This window comes from Bubalus kerabau, chromosome 6 (genome assembly GCF_029407905.1).
Source record: "Bubalus kerabau isolate K-KA32 ecotype Philippines breed swamp buffalo chromosome 6, PCC_UOA_SB_1v2, whole genome shotgun sequence".
Lineage (NCBI taxonomy): Eukaryota > Metazoa > Chordata > Mammalia > Artiodactyla > Bovidae > Bubalus > Bubalus kerabau.
The window spans coordinates 115,565,219-115,583,910 of NC_073629.1; positions in this window are offsets into that span (position 1 = coordinate 115,565,219).

Consider the following 18,692-nt stretch of genomic DNA (forward strand, 5'->3'; position numbering starts at 1 on the left):
ATTAATATGTAAATTTTGCATCTTTTAAGTTGTTGGGTTTTCTGCCCAAACACATGTATGTCCTTCCATTTTTTCAAGTTCTACCTGTGCTTTTCAAGGGTCTTATGGTCCTCTTTAAGTAGGTTTAAGGCATTTCTTACATTTATCCTAGCTATTTTATTTTCCCTTCCCTTATTTTATGCATTAACTTCATGACTGGTAATTTCTCTAAGCTCTCTTTTTTAATAGCCTTTTCATCATTTACTTGGGTTTTCCAGATACATTTAAAAATAGGGATAGTTTTAGTTTTTCTTTCCAGGACTAATGCCTTTTATTGCTTTCCTTGTCAAATGCAGGGGTTCATAATCCCAACATATTGTTAAATTATAGTAAAAATAGTGAACATATTTTCTTCATTTAATGAGAAATCCTCAAGTGGTTTCTGACTAAGTAAAGTGCTAGTTTGGAAGCATAAAATATGTGCGTGTTTACTTTTGGCATATTAGTAAAGTACCCATCATCTTATTTTATTGAGTGAGTATTGCCTTTTGTCAAAAGCTTTGTTTTCGCTTTTTTTTTTTTTTTTTTTTGCATCTTTGGAGATGGCTTTTAAAATTTTTGTCCTTATCTCTGTTAGTATGATGAATTATATTAATGGGTCTCCTGATACCTATCCAACTTTTCTGTATTTGTTTTCTATTCAGTTCAGTTCATGTCCGACTCTTTGTGACCCCATGGACTACAGCACGCCAGGCCTCCCTGTCCATCACCAACTCCCAGAGTTTACTCAAACTCATGTCCATTGAGTCTGTGATGCCATCCAACCATCTCATCCTCTGTCGTCCCCTTCTCCTCCTGCCCTCAATCTTTCCCAGCATCAGGGTCTTTTCAAATGAGTCAGCTCTTTGCATCAGGTGGCCAAAATATTGGAGTCTCAGCTTCAACATCAGTCCTTCCGATGAACATTCAGGGCTGATTGCCTTTAGGATGGACTTGTTGGATTGCTGCATAACAAATCATCCCCAAACTGAATGGCTTAGAATAACAATATACATGTATTTTCTCACATTGTTTCAAAGGATCAGGAATTTGGGAGCAGGTTGTCTGGGTTAACTAGACATTGACCAACAACAAGTATTAACATCACACACACAAGGGCACCTGGGTGTTATGTGTCTTCTGATGGAAAAACATACCATCACCTATGAAGTATTCTTGTTAAAAAAAAAAAATTCAACTCAGATTTGATCAAGTCTTGACCCAACTACCAATTAATTTATGAAAATACAGAGGGTAGGAGAGCATGTAGAATACCTCATAGGGAAGCAGTACAATCCAGGCCACAGGAGAGTCTATGTGACAATAACCTAATTTCCCAACATGTAAATCATAAAGGAGAGAGAAGGGGATTTAAGATGAAAACAGATTTAAGAGACACAGTATTCAGTCACAGTAATTGTATCTTATATGGATCCTGATTCAAAGAAATAATAAGAAAAATTTATGAGACAATTAGAAGTGTGATCACTGGCTGACAACCTGATCATACTAAGAAATCATTGTTAACTTTTTCATTGTATTAATGGTACTTTGAAAGTTCATCAAAAAAATTCCTCATCTTTTAGAGAAACATCCTGAACTATTAATGGATGATGGAATATGATGTCTTGTATTTATTTCAAAATAGTATGTGAGTGGGAGATGGAGGGCACAGATGATGCTGTGTTGGCCCTGACTGGCCATTGTCATAGGTGAGTATTGGGTACGCTGGGTTTCATTAACCTGCTCTGTGGTTTCTGTATATATTTGATATTTTACCACATACATAGCTTTTTAATCATCTGAACACATCATTTTCTCCCATTCTGAGCTGTTCCTTTTCTTGAAAGCCTTATTTCAGTTAATAAGTAAGACCTCTACACAAGGGCCTCAACCATAAATCTAACACGGCCAATTCTCCCTCCCTCTCACCACGTCACAATGCCCATCAAGTCCTGCGTCCTGAGGTTTTCTTTATCTCCTATTTTTTATTAAGATGAAATTCACATAACATACAGTTAACCATTTGGAGGTGTGCCCTTCAGTGGCATTCGGTGCACTCACAAACATTGTGCAACCAACATGTTCTTTAGCTTCTAAGCCTTTTCATCAAACCAGAAAAACTCTCTGTACCAATTTCCCCATCCTCCCATCCCCTGGTAATGTGCTCCTTCTCTCCCTGGATTTCCCTAGTCTGCAGATAACATACAAAAAGAATCATGCAGGACTTCCTTAGTGGTCCAGCAGTGAAGACTCTGTGCTTACACTTCAAGGGACAAGGGTTCCACCCCGGGTGAGGGAACTAAGATCCCACAAGCTACATGGTGAGGCAAAAAGAAAAAGGAACCGTGCAGCCTGGGGACTTCAGTGACTGGCTTCTTTCACTGAGTGCAGGGTTTTCAAGGTCCATCCAGATTGCAGTGTGTGTCAGCACCTGTAAATGTTTAGTTATTTCTATTTATTTACTTGGCTATGCTGGGTCTTCATTGAGGCACAAGGGCCTCTTCGTGGCAGCTTGCAGGCTTCTCTGGCTGTGGCACTGGAGCTAAGTTGTCCTTTGGTATGCGGGATCTCATGTCCCTGACCAGAGATTGAACCCACCTCCCCTCCATTGCAAGGCAGAGTCTCAACCACTGGATCACCAGGAAAGACCCTGTAACTGCTTATCAATTGTTCTCTTTCTTTCCAGCTACTTACCAACTCTGCTCAACTTCAGGCCTTTCCTGTCTCTTCCCTGGACTGTTTGAGCAGTGATCCTCCTGCCTTCCGACCCAACCTGCCTCCTGCAGCCAAAGTGATCGTGTCTTTTACCATTACATCCCACTACCCACATGAGCCCACCGTCCCCAATCCACTCAAATTGAAACACCATCCTCCATTGTTCTTTCTTCACTCTCTTACTTCCTTGATCATGCTCATTCTAATTATTCTAATATTTGAAACACTCTTTGTCCTTTTTTTTTTAATTTCTTTATTTTTCACTGAAGGATAATTACTTTACAGAATTTTGTTGTTTTCTGTCAAGCATCAACATGAATCAGCCATAGGTATATATAGGTATCCCCTTCCTTTTGAACCTCCCTCCCATCTCCTGCCCCAAGTTTGTCACATTTATTACAGCATGGCTTTCATTAGCCAAGCACCAGGAACAACCCAAAGCTCCTCCACAGAGGCAGCGTTGGAGTAATTATATTATATCCACAGGATGGAATGTAATTATTATCCAGTTGTTAAAAGGAATGAGGCTGAAAGAGACTGACATCAGGAGCTTTCTGGTGGGATCTACTAGGTAGAACACAGCATCACTAATCCAGCGTTCCTGCTCAAAGCAAATGGCCTGACCCTAAAACGAGGTGACAGTCGGACAAACTCAGATTGAGGGACATTCTACCAAACAGCTGGCCTCTCTGTTTCATCTCAGCGTCGTGAAACATGGAGACGGATGACCCACAGTCACAGGTTAAAAAGTTCAAAGAGACGTGACAAGCCAACGAAATGCGTGACCCTGGACTGGATCCTGAATCAGGAAAAATAATAAATTGCAATTAAGGACATGAAGGAGACAACTGATGAGATTTGAATATGGAGTGTATATTAGACAGTGGTACTGTATGGATATTCAGTTCAGTTCAGTCACTCAGTCGTGTCCGACTCTTTGTGACCCCATGAATCGCAGCACGCCAGGCTTCCCTGTCCATCACCAACTCCCGGAGTTGACTCAGACTCACATCCATCAAGTCAGTGATGCCATCCAGCCATCTCATCCTCTGTCGTCCCCTTCTCCTCCTGCCCACAATCCCTCCCAGCATCAGAGTCTTTTCCAATGAGTCAACTCTTCACATGAGGTGCCCAAAGTATTGGAGTTTCAGCTTTAGCATCATTCCTTCCAAAGAAATCCCAGGGCTGATCTCCTTTAGAATGGACTGGTTGGATCTCCTTGCAGTCCAAGGGACTCTCAAGAGTCTTCTCCAACACCACACTTCAAAACCATCAGTTCTTCGGCACTCAGCTTTCTTCACAGTCCAACTCTCACATCCATACATGACCACTGCAAACACCATAGCCTTGACTAGATGGACCTTCGTTGGCAAAGTAATGTCTCGGCTTTTGAATATGCTATCTAGGTTGGTCATAACTTTCCTTCCAAGGAGTAAGAGTCTTTTAATTTCATGGCTGCAATCACCATATGCAGTGATTTTGGAGCCCAGAAAAATAAAGTCTGACACTGTTTCCCCATCTATTTCCCATGAAGTGATGGGACCGGATGCCATGATCTTCATTTTCTGAATGTTGAGCTTTAAGCCAACTTTTTCACGCTCCACTTTCACTTTTATCAAGAGGCTCTTTAGTTCCTCTTCACTTTCTGCCATAAGGGTGGTATCATCTGCATATCTGAGGTTATTGATATTTCTCCCAGCAATCTTGATTTCAGCTTGTGCTTCTTCCAGCCCAGTGTTTCTCATGATGTACTCTGCATAGAAGCTAAATAAACAGGGTGACAATATACAGCCTTGACATACTCCTTTTCCTATTTGGAACCAGTCTGTTGTTCCATGTCCAGTTCTAACTGTTGCTTCCTGACCTGCATACAGGTTTCTCAAGAGGCAGGTCATGTGGTCTGGTATTCCCAACTCTTTCAGAATTTTCCACAGTTTATTGTGATCCACACAGTCAAAGGCTTTGGCACAGTCAATAAAGCAGAAATAGATGTTTTTCTGGAACTCTCTTGCTTTTTCGATGATCCAGCGGATGTTGGCAATTTAATCTCTGGTTCCTCTGCCTTTTCTAAAACCAGCTTGAACACCTGGAAGTTCATGGTTCACGTATTGCTGAAGCCTGGCTTGGAGAATTTTGAGCATTACTTTACTAGCGTGTGAGATGAGTGCAATTGTGCAGTAGTTTGAGCATTCTTTGGCATTGCCTTTCTTTGGGATTAGAATGAAAACTGACCTTTTCCAGTCCTGTGGCCACTGCTGAGTATGGATATTAAATTTCCTGAAAATGACATGTACCCTGTGTGGGTAAAGGAATATGCTTGTTCTCGAGATACACATGGAAGAATTCAGTGGTAAAAGATGGTGGTGTCCCTAACTCACTCCCAAATGACTCTGTAATAAGAACAATCACTACAGGACTTCCCTGGTGGTGCAGTGGATAGGAATCCACCTGCCAGTATGAGGGACGCAGGTCCAATCCCTAGTCCAAGAAGACTAACATGCCATGAAGCAATTAAAGCCTGAGGCCACAACTACTGCGTCCTCATGGTGCCCCTACTGAAGCCTGGGCACCTGGAGCCCGTGCTCTGCAACAAGAGATCAGATCAGATCAGATCAGATCAGTCGCTCAGTCGTGTCCGACTCTTTGCGACCCCATGAATCACAGCACACCAGGCCTCTCTGTCCATCACCAACTCCCGGAGTTCACTCAGACTCACAAGAGAAGCCCCCCACAATGAGAAGCCCAGTCACCACGACTAGAGGAAGCTTTCACACAGCAGCAAAGACCCAGTGCAACCAAAAATAAAGCAATAGTTTTTAAAGGAAACTTTTTTTTTTAAGAACAATCATTACATATATAGAAAGACAGAGCAAAATACAGCAGAATATTAACAAAATGGCACTGTAATGGGAATATAGAAATGCATTACCTCATTTTATAATCTTTCTACAAGCTTGAAATTTTTCAAAGGAAAAAATGAAGTAAATCACTATCTGCTGGCATGGAAAGATGTCTCCCTAATAGCTTGTTAAGTTTCAGAACACAGTGATGAACTCCATACAGCACAAAACCCACGAGCTATTCCCAGCAGCTGCTGCCCGGGGCAGTCCTGGCTCCCACTGCCTGTCCTGAGATACAACATCTTCTCTCGTGAGTGCCTGTTTATAGATGATGAATCACATGGTCCATGAGCTACAGGAATGGGGTGATGAGCATAGAGGATGTTACTTTTTACTTCCTCCCAATCTTTAGAGTTTTTTTTTTTATTGGTGAGGATCCATTACTTTCTACTGAAATACTCTCTTAAGAAGTCTCCAAAGAAGACATACAGATAGCTAACAAACACATGAAAAGATGCTCAGCATCACTCATTATCAGAGAAATGCAAATCAAAACCACAATGAGGTACCATCTCACACCAATCAGAATGGCTGCTATCAAAAAGTCTACAAACAATAAATGCTGGAGAGGGTGCAGAGAAAAAGGAGTCCTCTCACACTGTTGGTGGGAATGCAAACTAGTACAGCCACTGTGGAGAACACTGTGGCGATTCCTTTAAAAACTGGAAATAGAAGTGCCATACGACACAGCAATCCCACTGCTGGGCATACACACCGAGGAAACCAGAATTGAAAGAGACACATGTACTCCAATGTTCATCTCAGCACTGTTTATAATAGCCAGGACATGGAAGCAACCTAGATGTCCATCAGCAGATGAATGGATAAGAAAGCTGTAGTACATATACACAATGGAATATTACTCAGCCATTAAAAAGAATGCCTTTGAATCAGTTCTAATGAGGTGGAGGAAACTGGAGCCTATTATACAGAGTGAAGTAAGTCAGAAAGAAAAACACCAATACAGCATACTAACGCATATATATGGAATTTAGAAAGATGGTTACGATGACCCTATATGCAAGACAGAAAAAGAAACACAGATGTAAAGAACAGTCTTTTGGACTCTGTGGGAGAGGGCGAGGGTGGGATGATTTGAGAGGGTAGCACTGAAATGTGTATATTATCATATGTGAAGTGGATTGCTGGTCCACATTCGATGCATGAGACAGGGCACTCAGGGCTGGTGCACTGGGATGACCCTGGCAGATGGGATGGGGAGGGAGGTGGGAGGGGGCGTCAGGATGGGGAACACAAGTGCGCCTGTGGCTGATTCATGTCAATGTATGGCAAAAACCACTACAATATTGTAAAGTAATTAGCCTCCAATTAAATAAATTAATTTTTTAAAATACCAAAAAAAAAAAAATGTCTAAACTATTCCTCTTACAAATTTTATCTACTCTATAGGTGTGGGCTTTAAGTTACTCATCAAAAAATATTGTAAAAACCTGTAAGATATGCTCAGCCTCAATAATGATTAGTACAACCTAAAAATTAGAACAGCATGGGGTCATTTTCTCAACCAGATTGGCTAAAATGGGGTAAATTTAGCTTTAGCGAAAGTAAGAGAAGGAGGGTTGGCCTTCTCACACACTGCTGGTGAGAAAAATAAATTAGCTCAGCCTTTTGGAGAGTATTTTGTAACACTTATTATAATGGAAACTGCACAGCAATGCAGCAATCTAACTTTTAGATCTATATCCTTGAGAAACTCTATACACAGAGAGATAAGTTCCGATGTTCATTGTAGCTTTGTCTGCAACAAAGGAAACTGAAAGTCAACATCCACCAGTAGGGGGATGGGCAAATAAAATAAAGGTAGACCTACGAGTTTTGACTGTTAAATGCACCAGGACTTCACTGGCGGTCCAGCGGTTAAGACTCTGTTCTTCTACTACAGTGGGCACGGGTTCAACTCCTGGTCAGGAAACTAGGATCCCACACGTCACACAACGCAGCCAGAAATTTAAAAAATAATAAAATTTTTAAAAGAGATGCACTAAATCCAAACATGGCAACTTGCAAAGATTTAAAAACTTAAAATCAAGTCAAAAAAGACAAGATACAGAATAATATGCGCCACTTATGTATAAAGATTTTTAACACAAAAACGATATTTTATATACAGCTGCTGCTGCTGCTGCTAAGTCGCTTCAGTTGTGTCCAACTCTGTGCGACCCCAGAGACGGCAGCCCACCAGGCTCCCCCTCCCTGGGATTCTCCAGGCAAGAACACTGGAGTGGGTTGCCATTTCCTTCTCCAATGCATGAAAGTGAAAAGTGAAAGTGAAGTCGCTCAGTCGTGTCCGACCCTTAGCGACCCCGTGGACTGCAGCCTACCAGGCTCCTCTGTCCATGGGATTTTCCAGGCAAGAGTACTGGAGTGGGGTGCCATTGCCTTCTCCATTTTATATACTATTTATATACAAATGCATATTTATATTATTTTTAAGTGGAACACAGGGATATGTAACAACCTCGTGAGAGAGATTGTTGTTGTTCAGTCGCTCAGTCGTGTCCAACTCTGCGACCCCAGGGACTGCAGCACGCCAGGCTTCCCTGTCCTTCTCCATGTCCAGGAGTTTGCTCAAACTCATTACCATTGAGTTGGTGATGCCATCCAACCATCTCATCCTCTGTGGTCTCCTTCTTCTCCTGTCCTCAATCTTTCCCAGCATCAGGGTCTTTTCCAATGAGTCAGTTCTTTGTATCAGGTGGTCAAAGTATTGGAGCTTCAGCTTCAGCACCAGCCTTTCCAATTAATATTCAGGGTTGATTTCCTTTAGAATTGACTGGTTTGATCTCTTTGCTGTCCAAGGGACTCTTCCAGGCATCTTCTCCAGCACCGAAAGCATCAGTTCTTCGGCATTAGGCCTTCTTTATGGTCCAGCTCTCACATCTGTACATGACTACTGGAAAAACAATAGCTTTGACTATACAGACCTTTGTCAGCAAAGAGATGTCTCTGATTTTTAATACACTGTCTAGGTTTGTCATAACTTTTGGTTGACTTTGAGAAAAGAAAAGGATGTGGAATTATAGTGGGGAGAGGACCAATCTGACAGGTAGAAGATAATGGCTTCAATTTTAAATTAAAAATTAAGGGAGAAAATCTGTCAAAATATTAACAGTTGCTAATTCTTGGTGGTACAAAAATGAGTAAATATTTCTAAATTTTTCTCTCTTTCAAAATAAATATGAAGATTTTAAAGTACATGAAAGAAAAAATATTGTCATAATATTCTTTCATCATCCAGAGGTTGGGGTCCTTGACAACATAAAATAAAGCTCGTGTCCCCGAAATAGCCAAATCAATAGCTTGACTGCAACTTGATTCTAAGGAATAAAATATAACCAGAACATTGAAGGGTCTAAACAGAGCAGCACACAGGCATGTGGATCAAAACTAGCCAGAGATACGACCCACACGTGGGACGGATCCCATCTGTAATTTTACACCTGCCGACGCAACATGTTCTGGGGAGAAATCATGGCAGCCACTCTCAAATGCATCTCTTTTCATTTTTTTGCGATTTCCTCTTGAAGTTAGTGAATAATGAAGTGGGAAGGAAGGACTAAGTCTTTTCTTTGTGATATAAAAGCAAATCTACTTATTTCAAAATGTGAAGGTCAAGATCCAAAAGAAATCTCCTACCTGCAGCACATCAAAGCTCTAGGTATGCTCAGCATACACGAGGCAGCAGTCATCAAGTGGCTCGCATCAGAATCGCCTGGGAAACTTACTAAAAATTCAAATTCCTCGGCGCCACACTCAGCAATTTTGACCCAACAGGGATGAGATGGCGCTGAGCATTCTGTGTCTTTAGCAAATGCTTCAGATATATACCGTCAGTAGAACACAGTTTGATAAAGAATTGTATTTATTTTATATATTTATTTTTAGTTGCACTGAGTCTTCATTTCTGTGTGGGGGCTTTCTCTAGTTGCAGCAAGTGGAGGCTACTCTTCCTTGCAGTACAAGGGCTTCTCACTGTGGTGGCTTTTTCTGTTGCGGAGAACAGGCTCAGTAATTGTGGCTCTCGGACTCTAGCCCAGGCTCAGGAGTTGCAGTTCATGGGCGCTGTTGCTCTGCAGCACATGGAGTCTTCCTGGACCAAGGACTGAACTCGTGTCCCCTGCATTGGCAGGCAAAATCCTACCTATTGCACCAGCTGGAAGTTAAAAAGAAATCTTCAAAAATTACCGATTAGGGAATTAGTACCTTCCACTCAGTAGCAACTTTGGTTGTGTTGGTTGGCTGGGCGGTTGGTTGGGGGGTGGGTGGGTTGGCTGGTTGGTTTTTGATTGGTTGGTAGGTGGTTAGCTGATTGTTTAGTGATTGGCTGGTTGGCTGGTTGGTTGGTTGGTTGGTTGGTGGTTGGCTGGTTGGTTGGTTCTTGATTGGTTGGTAGGTGGTTAGCTGATTGTTTAGTGATTGGCTGGTTGGCTGGTTGGTTGGTTGGTGGTTGGCTGGTTGGTTGGTTCTTGATTAGTTGGTAGGTGGTTAGCTGATTGTTTAGTGATTGGCTGGTTGGTTGGTTGGTTGGTTGGTGGTTGGGCGGTTGATTGGTTCTTGATTGGTTGGTAGGTGGTTAGCTGATTGTTTAGTGATTGGCTGGTTGGCTGGTTGGTTGGTTGGTTGGTGGTTGGCTGGTTGGTTGGTTCTTGATTGGCTGGTTGGTTCTTGATTGGTTGGTTGGTTCTTGATTGGTTTGTAGGTGGTTAGATGATTGGTTAGTAGTTGACTGGTTGGCTGGATGGTCATTATGTTAGGTGGTTGACTAAACTGTTTTCTAAAATCTATGGACAGAACTTCTGCCCATTCTCTCCCATTTGGCTCCTGCTCTCCACATAAGAAATTTGAAGGTTTTGGTATTCATCCCACCCTTGTCTTTCACATCAGAATAAGTCTTGGGTGGTTAACACAGGAGCAGCACTCTGGAGTCAAATATTTTCTCAAGTCCTTCTGTTCTAGAAACCTGTACTGAGCCATCTTAGGACCAAAAATAAGCCTAGTGCTTCAGTCTTTGCCTTGTGTGTGATGGTCCTCATAACTTACTAGAAAGTTAATGAGTGTAATTGCAGGATAAAGCATACTTCTTAGGTAAAGTCACTGTGATGTGCCAAAGTGCCCCCACATTTGGTCAAACATTCTGAGTGTGTCTGTGTTTCTGAACGAGATTAACATTTGAATCAGTAAGCTGTGTAAAGCAATTGCCCTCTTTAATGTGGGTGAATCCTAGCCAATCAGTTAAAGGTCTGAACAGAACAAAAGTCTGACCCTTCCATGAACAAGGGGAGACTCCTGCCGCCTGAGTGCCTTTGAGTTGGGACAGTGAGTTTTTCCTGCCTTTGAACTCGAACTAAAACACTGGCTTTTCATGAGTCTCAAGCATGTCAGGCTTGGGACCAGAACCACACCATCAGTTATGCTGGGTTTCCAGCTTGCCATGGCAGATGTGGGGGCTTGTCAGCCTCCACAAACATGTGAGCTGATTTCTTGTGATAAATCTCTTTATATGTATATAAGTACAATACAGGCATGCACACATGCATACACAAACACACACACATAATCTCTTGATCTATTTCTCTGGAGAACTCTGACTGATACAAGGAGCAATAGGAAGTGAATACAGTCATTTTACAAAAAGCGACGTGTGGTCCAGAGGAATGCAGTGAACTTAACGAAGCTCACGTCAACTGTGTCAGGACCAGGACTCCCCGTCTCCTCCAACCGCCACGCACTTCCCACCGCCGTGCTTGGCCACCACGCCACGCTGCTATCACACGCTTGTCTGCTCATTCACCTTGCCAGAAGATAATGATGGAAAATGATGAACTTAAGGGGCCAACAGACCCAGGGGGAGAGTGTCGAGTTCTTTAATGGCACAAGGTACCCCACACATACCTGGAGATGCTCTGACGCTCTTATGTAGGTGGCAGTGGCTTCTGACACTTGGCAGAAACCTCACTCCTCGTGGGTGGTGTCAGCCATGGGCACAGCCCAGTGTGTGCAACTCTCGGACTTCTGGAAAGCAGATGCCAGCTTACCTCCTGTCTTAAGTCAACACCTGGTCCTTGTGTTCTCTGCTATTGAGTGAATCTGTGGTGTCCTTCTGTTGTTCAATTACCGCTTGACAGTAACTCTCATGCACTCAGCTATTTAGTTAATAAAGAAAAGGGCCTCAAGTCTTGATGAGGAACTGGAACTCTACCACGTGGGTCTCTGCAAGACACATCATGTTAAAGTCAGAAAGAAGACCAGCACCCGGAGTTGCTGTTCCGAGACCCACATCCTGCCATGTGCCGAGGAAAGCACCCAGGGCTCCCACGATGAGGACAGCTAGCATTTGTCCTCTGAGGGTGTGGGCTGCAAGAACACACAGCTGATGGTTGAACCCCATGGCCAGGGTTGCACACCTGCCTAAATGGACTGACCGGTGCTGGCTCTAGAGCAGGGGGTACTCATATCATTTCAAATCAGGCCAAAGGAGAAATGACAGGTCACAAAGAGGAGCCACAGCTCGGTAGAAAGCTGAGCATCTGCCCCAGGGAGAGGGATGGTGGAAGGGACCTGGCCAGGCTGAGTGCTGGGCTGGCACCAGAGAGTAAAGAGAGAAGGCACTGCTCTCACGCTGGGCTTGGGGCAAAATCGAGCTCTCCAGAAGGAGAAGAGTTTCTAGCTGGGTAAGCACTAGGGATGTTGACTCACGGGAAGAATCATTCAACTTGGAGATAAAGGATATGCCAAGTAAGGCAACTTTGTGAACACATTACCTGAACTATCCAGGTTTCAATTTCTTCATCTGTGAAATGGGCTAATGGTGCTTGTCCACATTGCGGTTGTGAGAATGAAATTAGAGCACTCGTGTAAACTCTCATGGCATTGTATTCACCAGTGCTAAGATCTAATTGTCCGTAATTGTCAGACGTAGAGAACAGACTTGTAACTGCCCAGCAGGGTGTGGGGGGTGGGGTGGGAGAGGCAGGGAAGGATTGGGAACTGGGAGCCTGGTGGGCTTCTGTCTATGGGGTTGCACAGAGTCGGACATGACTGAAGCGACTTAGCAGCAGCAGAGGCAAACTATATAATATATAGTTATATGTAGGATGGATAAACAAGAAGGTCCTATGATAGAGCACAAGGAACTATACTCAATATCCTGTGATAAACCATACTGGAAAAGAATAGGGAAAAGAATATAAATGAGTGTAATTGAGTTACTCTGTTGTACAACAGAAGTTAACACAACATTGTAAATCAACTATGCGTGCATGCATGTTAAGTTGCTTCAGTCGTGTCCAACTCTTTGCAACCCCATGGACTGTAGCCCACCAGGCTCTTCTGTCTACGAGATTGTCCAGGCAAGAATACTGGAGTGGGTTGTCATGCCCTTCTTCAGGGGATCTTTCCAACCCAGGGACTGAACCTGTATCTCCCTGTGGCTCCTGCATTGCAGGCAGATTTTTTACCAGGGAAGCCACCAGGAAAGCTTCCCACTAGGGAAGCCCCAAATCAACTATGTGTGGGTGCTAGGTGGCTTCAGTCGTGTCTGACTCTTTGCAACCCCATGGACAGTAGCCCACCAAGCTCCTCTGTCCATGGGATTCTCCAGGCAAGAATATTGGACAGGGTTGCCATTTCCTCCTCCAGGGGATCTTCCCAACCCAGAGATCGAATCTGTGTCTCTTAAGTCTCCTGCATTGGCAGGACGGTTCTTTACCACTATACATCAGTGACTTTTTTTTTTTAAGATTTAATTGTCTGACCCGTGGTAGAGTGCTTTGGAAGAGTTTGTTGATTCCTAGCTTTTACTTTATTCTGGGGGGCTCCAAAATCACTGCAGATGGTGATTGCAGCCATGAAATTAAAAGACGCTTATTCCTTGGAAGGAAAGTTGTGACCAACCTAGATAGCATATTGAAAAGCTGAGGTATTACTTTGCCAACAAAGGTCCGTCTAGTCAAGGCTCTGGTGTTTCCAGTGGTCATGTATGGATGTGAGAGTTGGACTGTGAAGAGGGCTGAGCGCCGAAGAATTGATGCTTTTGAACTGTGGTGTTGGAGAAGACTTTTAAGAGTCCCTTGGACTGCAAGGAGATCCAACCTGTCCATCCTAAAGGAGATCAGTCCTGGGTGTTCATTGGAAGGACTGATGCTGAAGCTGAAACTCCAATACTTTGGCCACCTCATGCGAAGAGTTGACTCATTGGAAAAGACTCTGATGCTGGAGGAGAAGGGGATGACAGAGGATGAGATGGCTGGATGGCATCACTGACTCAATGGACATGAGTCTGAGTGAACTCCAGGAGTTGGTGATGGACAGGGAGGCCTGGCGTGCTGTGCTTCATGAGGTCGCAAAGAGTCAGACACGACTGAGCGACTGAACTGAACTGAACTGAACTTTTACTTTGTAATTGAATCCTGTGGTCACCCTAGGAGGAGGATATCCTGGTTTCTGGTTATGGTGGAAGCTTCTCTGGGACCTTGGGGAAGGCATCCATGTGAACTCGGGTCCCCACCAGGACACAACCAGTGCTGGGGACCCCTGTGCCTGCTCGGCAATCACTCCTCACTACCTGCCCTTTCCCATCTCCACCTCCTCCCTGGGGAGGGGAGAGAGGACACCAGCCCCCATCCCAGTGATACCCATGCACAGAGGGGTGTTTGTGCCCAGCCACGGCGGGGCATGACCAACGTGGCAATCAGGGCCCTGGACGTGGGCTCAAGCTCTCCCAGCCTCTTCTCTTGCCCCCTCTTGGCCAGAGATGACCGAAGCTGCTTCCTCTGTTTTCCCAGCCTTTGTCCCAGGCCTGGCGGAAGAGAGCTTTCCCAAGCTCCCCACCGTACTGGAATCTGTAATGAAGTCACTAGCCTGCAGAAGAAAAGACCTCTGTCTCTATGGCTGGTGGGGCTCGATGCCGGGATGTGCGTGATGCAGCTCAGATCCCCAGAAATAAAGCAGTGACTGTTAAGGGCATGTCATCTGGCCTGGCAGCCCTGAGCAGGGACATTGCGTTTCTACCCTGTGAGTCCCCCTCTGCCCTCTGAAAGCCTCTGTGGCTGACTGACCACATGATGGCTGTTGATTTTCTGCCAGGCTGGTATGTGCCACCCAGACAGAAGAGCCCCAGAATATACTTCCCCTGCTCCCAGGGCCGTGCAAACCAAGCAGTGTCTGCCATGGGCAGAGGGGCTCCTGGAGGCTACCTGGGCCCATGGTGACTCTCAGGCCGGGACCAGGTGATGTGCCCCCACTTGCAGTGAAGGCAGAGGGGTCACCTTGTCTTGGTTCCTGAGGACAGAGCTGCAGGAGCTGCAGGTATCAAGCTGGGGTGCAGCCATCGTGAAAACCAGTGAGGCGAGGAGTCAGCGGCCAGAGCCATGTGCAGCCTGGGGCCAGACCGGGGCCATCTAATCAGCATAGAGCAGATGGCAGATCCTGGGGGGCAAGGGTGACCAGGAATCCACAGGCCAGATGGAGGCCAACCCCCGCAGCACTTGGCAAGGAGAGGAAGCACATGAGCCAGGGACGGTGAGTCCTGCTAAATTCTTAAAGTGGCCCACTGGCCACATCTGTACGAATCACAGAGCTAGGCTATTCATTCAGAGTCCTGGTTCCCACCCCAAACCAATCCAAAAACAAACCCCAAAGATCTGGCCCAGACCTGCATTGTGGAAGGGCTCTCAAGGAGCCACTTGAGTTCATTAAAATTAGAGTCTACACAGGGTCTACAGAGGAGAGTGAAAAAGTTGGCTTAAAACTCAACATTCAAAAAACGAATATCATGGCATCCGGTCCCATCACTTCATGGCAAATAGATGGGAAAACAATGGAAACAGTGACAGACTTTATTTTCTTGGGCTCCAAAATCACTGCAGATGGTGACTGCAACCATGAAATTAAAAGACGCTTGCTTCTTGGAAGAAAAGCTATAACAAACCTAGACAGCTTTTTAGCAGAGGCACTACTTTGCCAACAAAGGTCTGTCTAGTCAAAGCTATGGTTTTTCCAGTAGTCATGCATGGATGTGAGAGTTCGACCATAAAGAAGGCTGAACGCCAAAGAATCGATGCTTTGGAGCTGTGGTGTTGGAGAAGACTCTTGAGAGTCTCTTGGACAGCAAGGAGATCAAACCAGTCAATCCTAAATGAAATCAGTCCTGAATACTCATTGGAAGGCCTGATACTGAGGCTGAAACTCCAGTACTTTGACCACATGATGCAAAGAACTAACTCATTGGAAAAGACCCTGATGCTGGGAAAGACTGAAGGCAGGAGGAGAAGGGGACGACAGAGAATGAGATGGTTGGATGGCTTTACTGACTCGATGGACTTGAGTTTGAGCAAGCTCCGGGAGATGGTGAAGGACAGGGAAGCCTGGCGTGCTGCAGTCCATGGGGTCGCAAAGAGTCGGACACAACTGAGCGACTGAACACCACCACCACAGGGTCAGGACAAGGTCACAGGTGGCTTTTTCTGGGAAGTGGGGAGAACAAAACCTTATAGATCATTGTTTAAATTATCTCCCTCCTCTCATTTGTCTTATTTTGTCCCATTTTACACTATTTCAACCACCCCCATCAAAGCAGCCATGCCAATGGGTTAGTAAATACCTTCTTTAATTGAGATGTGTCTTTCAAAAGAGCCTATTTCTTGCTGTAGAAAGGTATTTTTCACTTCTATAAAGAGGGTTGCCTTGCACAGATGCTTCTTAAGTTTTCACTCCGCACTTGAGATGCATCTTTGCTGCTAAGTGAGCATCTCCTCCATCATTTTAAGTCCTGCACAGACTCCGTGGCCTGTGTGTCTACTATATTCTCTTTCTCAGCTCCCAGTGGTGGGCGCTGCAGTTGGCTTCATCTACACCATCACACACACACACACACACACACACACACAGGCACACACTCTACTCTAACATTATAATTTATTTTTCACATTTAGGTCCAAGCGGGTTCCATCTTTGCTGGGTGGTAATATAGCTTCGTCCTTCTCCATTTTGTTGGCCAGTTTCCCCAGCACCTTCAAAGCAGCCTGTCTTTCCCCAGTGCCACTCTCGTCATATATTAGATCTGCACGTGTACCTACACCTGCTCTGAGCTCCTTATCTCCTTCCTTTAGCCCATTCTGTTCCTTCAGTCTATTTGTCCGTTTTGGCCCCAGTTCCACACTGTTTTAACCAGCCAGCCTCTTTCATAGAAGCCTCTTTCATTTCATAGAAGCCTCTCTCAGCCTTGAGATACAATCCTCTGATCTCTGGAAAGTTCATTCTCTTCTCCACCTGTGCCTCTATCACTGTATGCTGGGAGGTTCTGTAGGACTTTATTTTTATCATTCTTTTTTTAATTTAATTGGCTGCACTGGGTCTTAGTCGCAGCCCAGGAACTCTTAGTTACAGCATGCCAACTCTTACTTGCAGCTCATGGGATCTAGTTCCCTGAACAGGGATCACACCAAGCCCCCTGCATTGGGAGCACAGTCTTAGCCACTGGACCACCAGGGAAGTCCCTACTGTAGGACTTTGATCACTGTGTTGCTCTCCAGTTTTCTAGTTAACCCAAAAGCCAAGGTGAAACAGCTGAGAGTTTATGGTTTGTTGTTGTTCAATCACTCAGTCGTGTCTGACTCTTTGTGACCCCATGGACTGCAGCACGCCAGGCTTCCCTGTCCTTCACCATCTCTCAGAGTGTGTTCAAACTCATGTCCATTGAGTCAGTGATGCCATCCAACCATCTCATTCTCTGTCATCCCCTTCTCCTCCTGCCTTCAATCTTTCCCAGCATCAGGGTCTTTTCTAATGAATCAGCTCTTCCTATCAGGTGGCCAAAGTATTGGAGCTTCAGTTTCAGCATCAGTCCTTCCAATTCCAGCTTATGGTCAGGCCCTTTCACTGGGCTAACTATTTTAAAAAGCCAAATCTCCTTTCAAATAGTCAAGGTCCAAAGTCATATTTTAGGGCTTCTCTAAAGCATGACTTTCAGGATTAGTGTCTGGAAATGGCTGCTCTGGTTTCATCATCACAAATATCCATGCCTCCCATCCGCCTGGGGTCCTGGGTGTCCCCAAGTTCAGTGTAACACCACCCCTCAAGCCTCTAGCTTATAAAAAAAATACTGCACTCTATAATTGTCTATAAATGTCTGGAAGAGCATTTACTTGTTGCATTAGAACCTTAGAACTTTCTGATGAAGTGTTCAAGGGCCCATGCTGTTAGCTTCATTTTAAAAGTGAAGAGGGACTTCCCTGGTGGTCCAGTGGTTAGGAGTCTGAGCTCTCACTGCAGAGGCCACAGGTTTGATCCCTGGTTGGGGAACAAAGATCTTGAAAGTCATGCGGTGAAGCCAAAATTTTTTTTAGTTAAAAAGACACACACACCTAAAAGTAGAGAACCTGAGCTGCAGAGGTAATGTAAGACCACCTGTGATCCCCAGCACAGGAGTGACGGATGGAAGTTGGGAAAGGCCTGGCTTTTCTCACCTACACTGTGTAACTGCGTTAGTCGCCTAGGGCTGTAACAAAACAGCACAGGTTGTGTGGCTGAAATAACAAAACATATTTCTTGTCGTTCTAGAGGCTGGACATCCCAGATTCAGGTCCAGTGGGACTGAGTTCCTGATGAGAGCACTCTTCCTGACGGGCCACATTCTCTGAAAAGCCTTTCCTCTGAGAGTGCAAGGAGGGAGAGCACACCCGTGCACACTCTGGTGTCTCTTCTTACAAGGACACATCCTGCTGGACCAGGACTCCACCCGCGTGACCTCATCCAACCTAAATTACCTTCTAAAGATTCTATCTCCAAATATAGTTACCCTGGGAGTTGGGGCCTCAAGATAGGAATTTGGGTGGAGATGCCATTCGGTCCACAGCGCTGCTGTAACAAGTCACTACAAACTCTAGCAGCTTTAGACAACACACACCTACTACCTTGCAGTTTCGGAGGCCAAGTGTAAAATCAACAGGGCTGTGATCTTTCTGGAGGCATCACGGAAGGATCCACTTCCTTGCCTTTTCCAGTTCTGGGATCTTCCTGTGTTCCACGGTTCAGGCT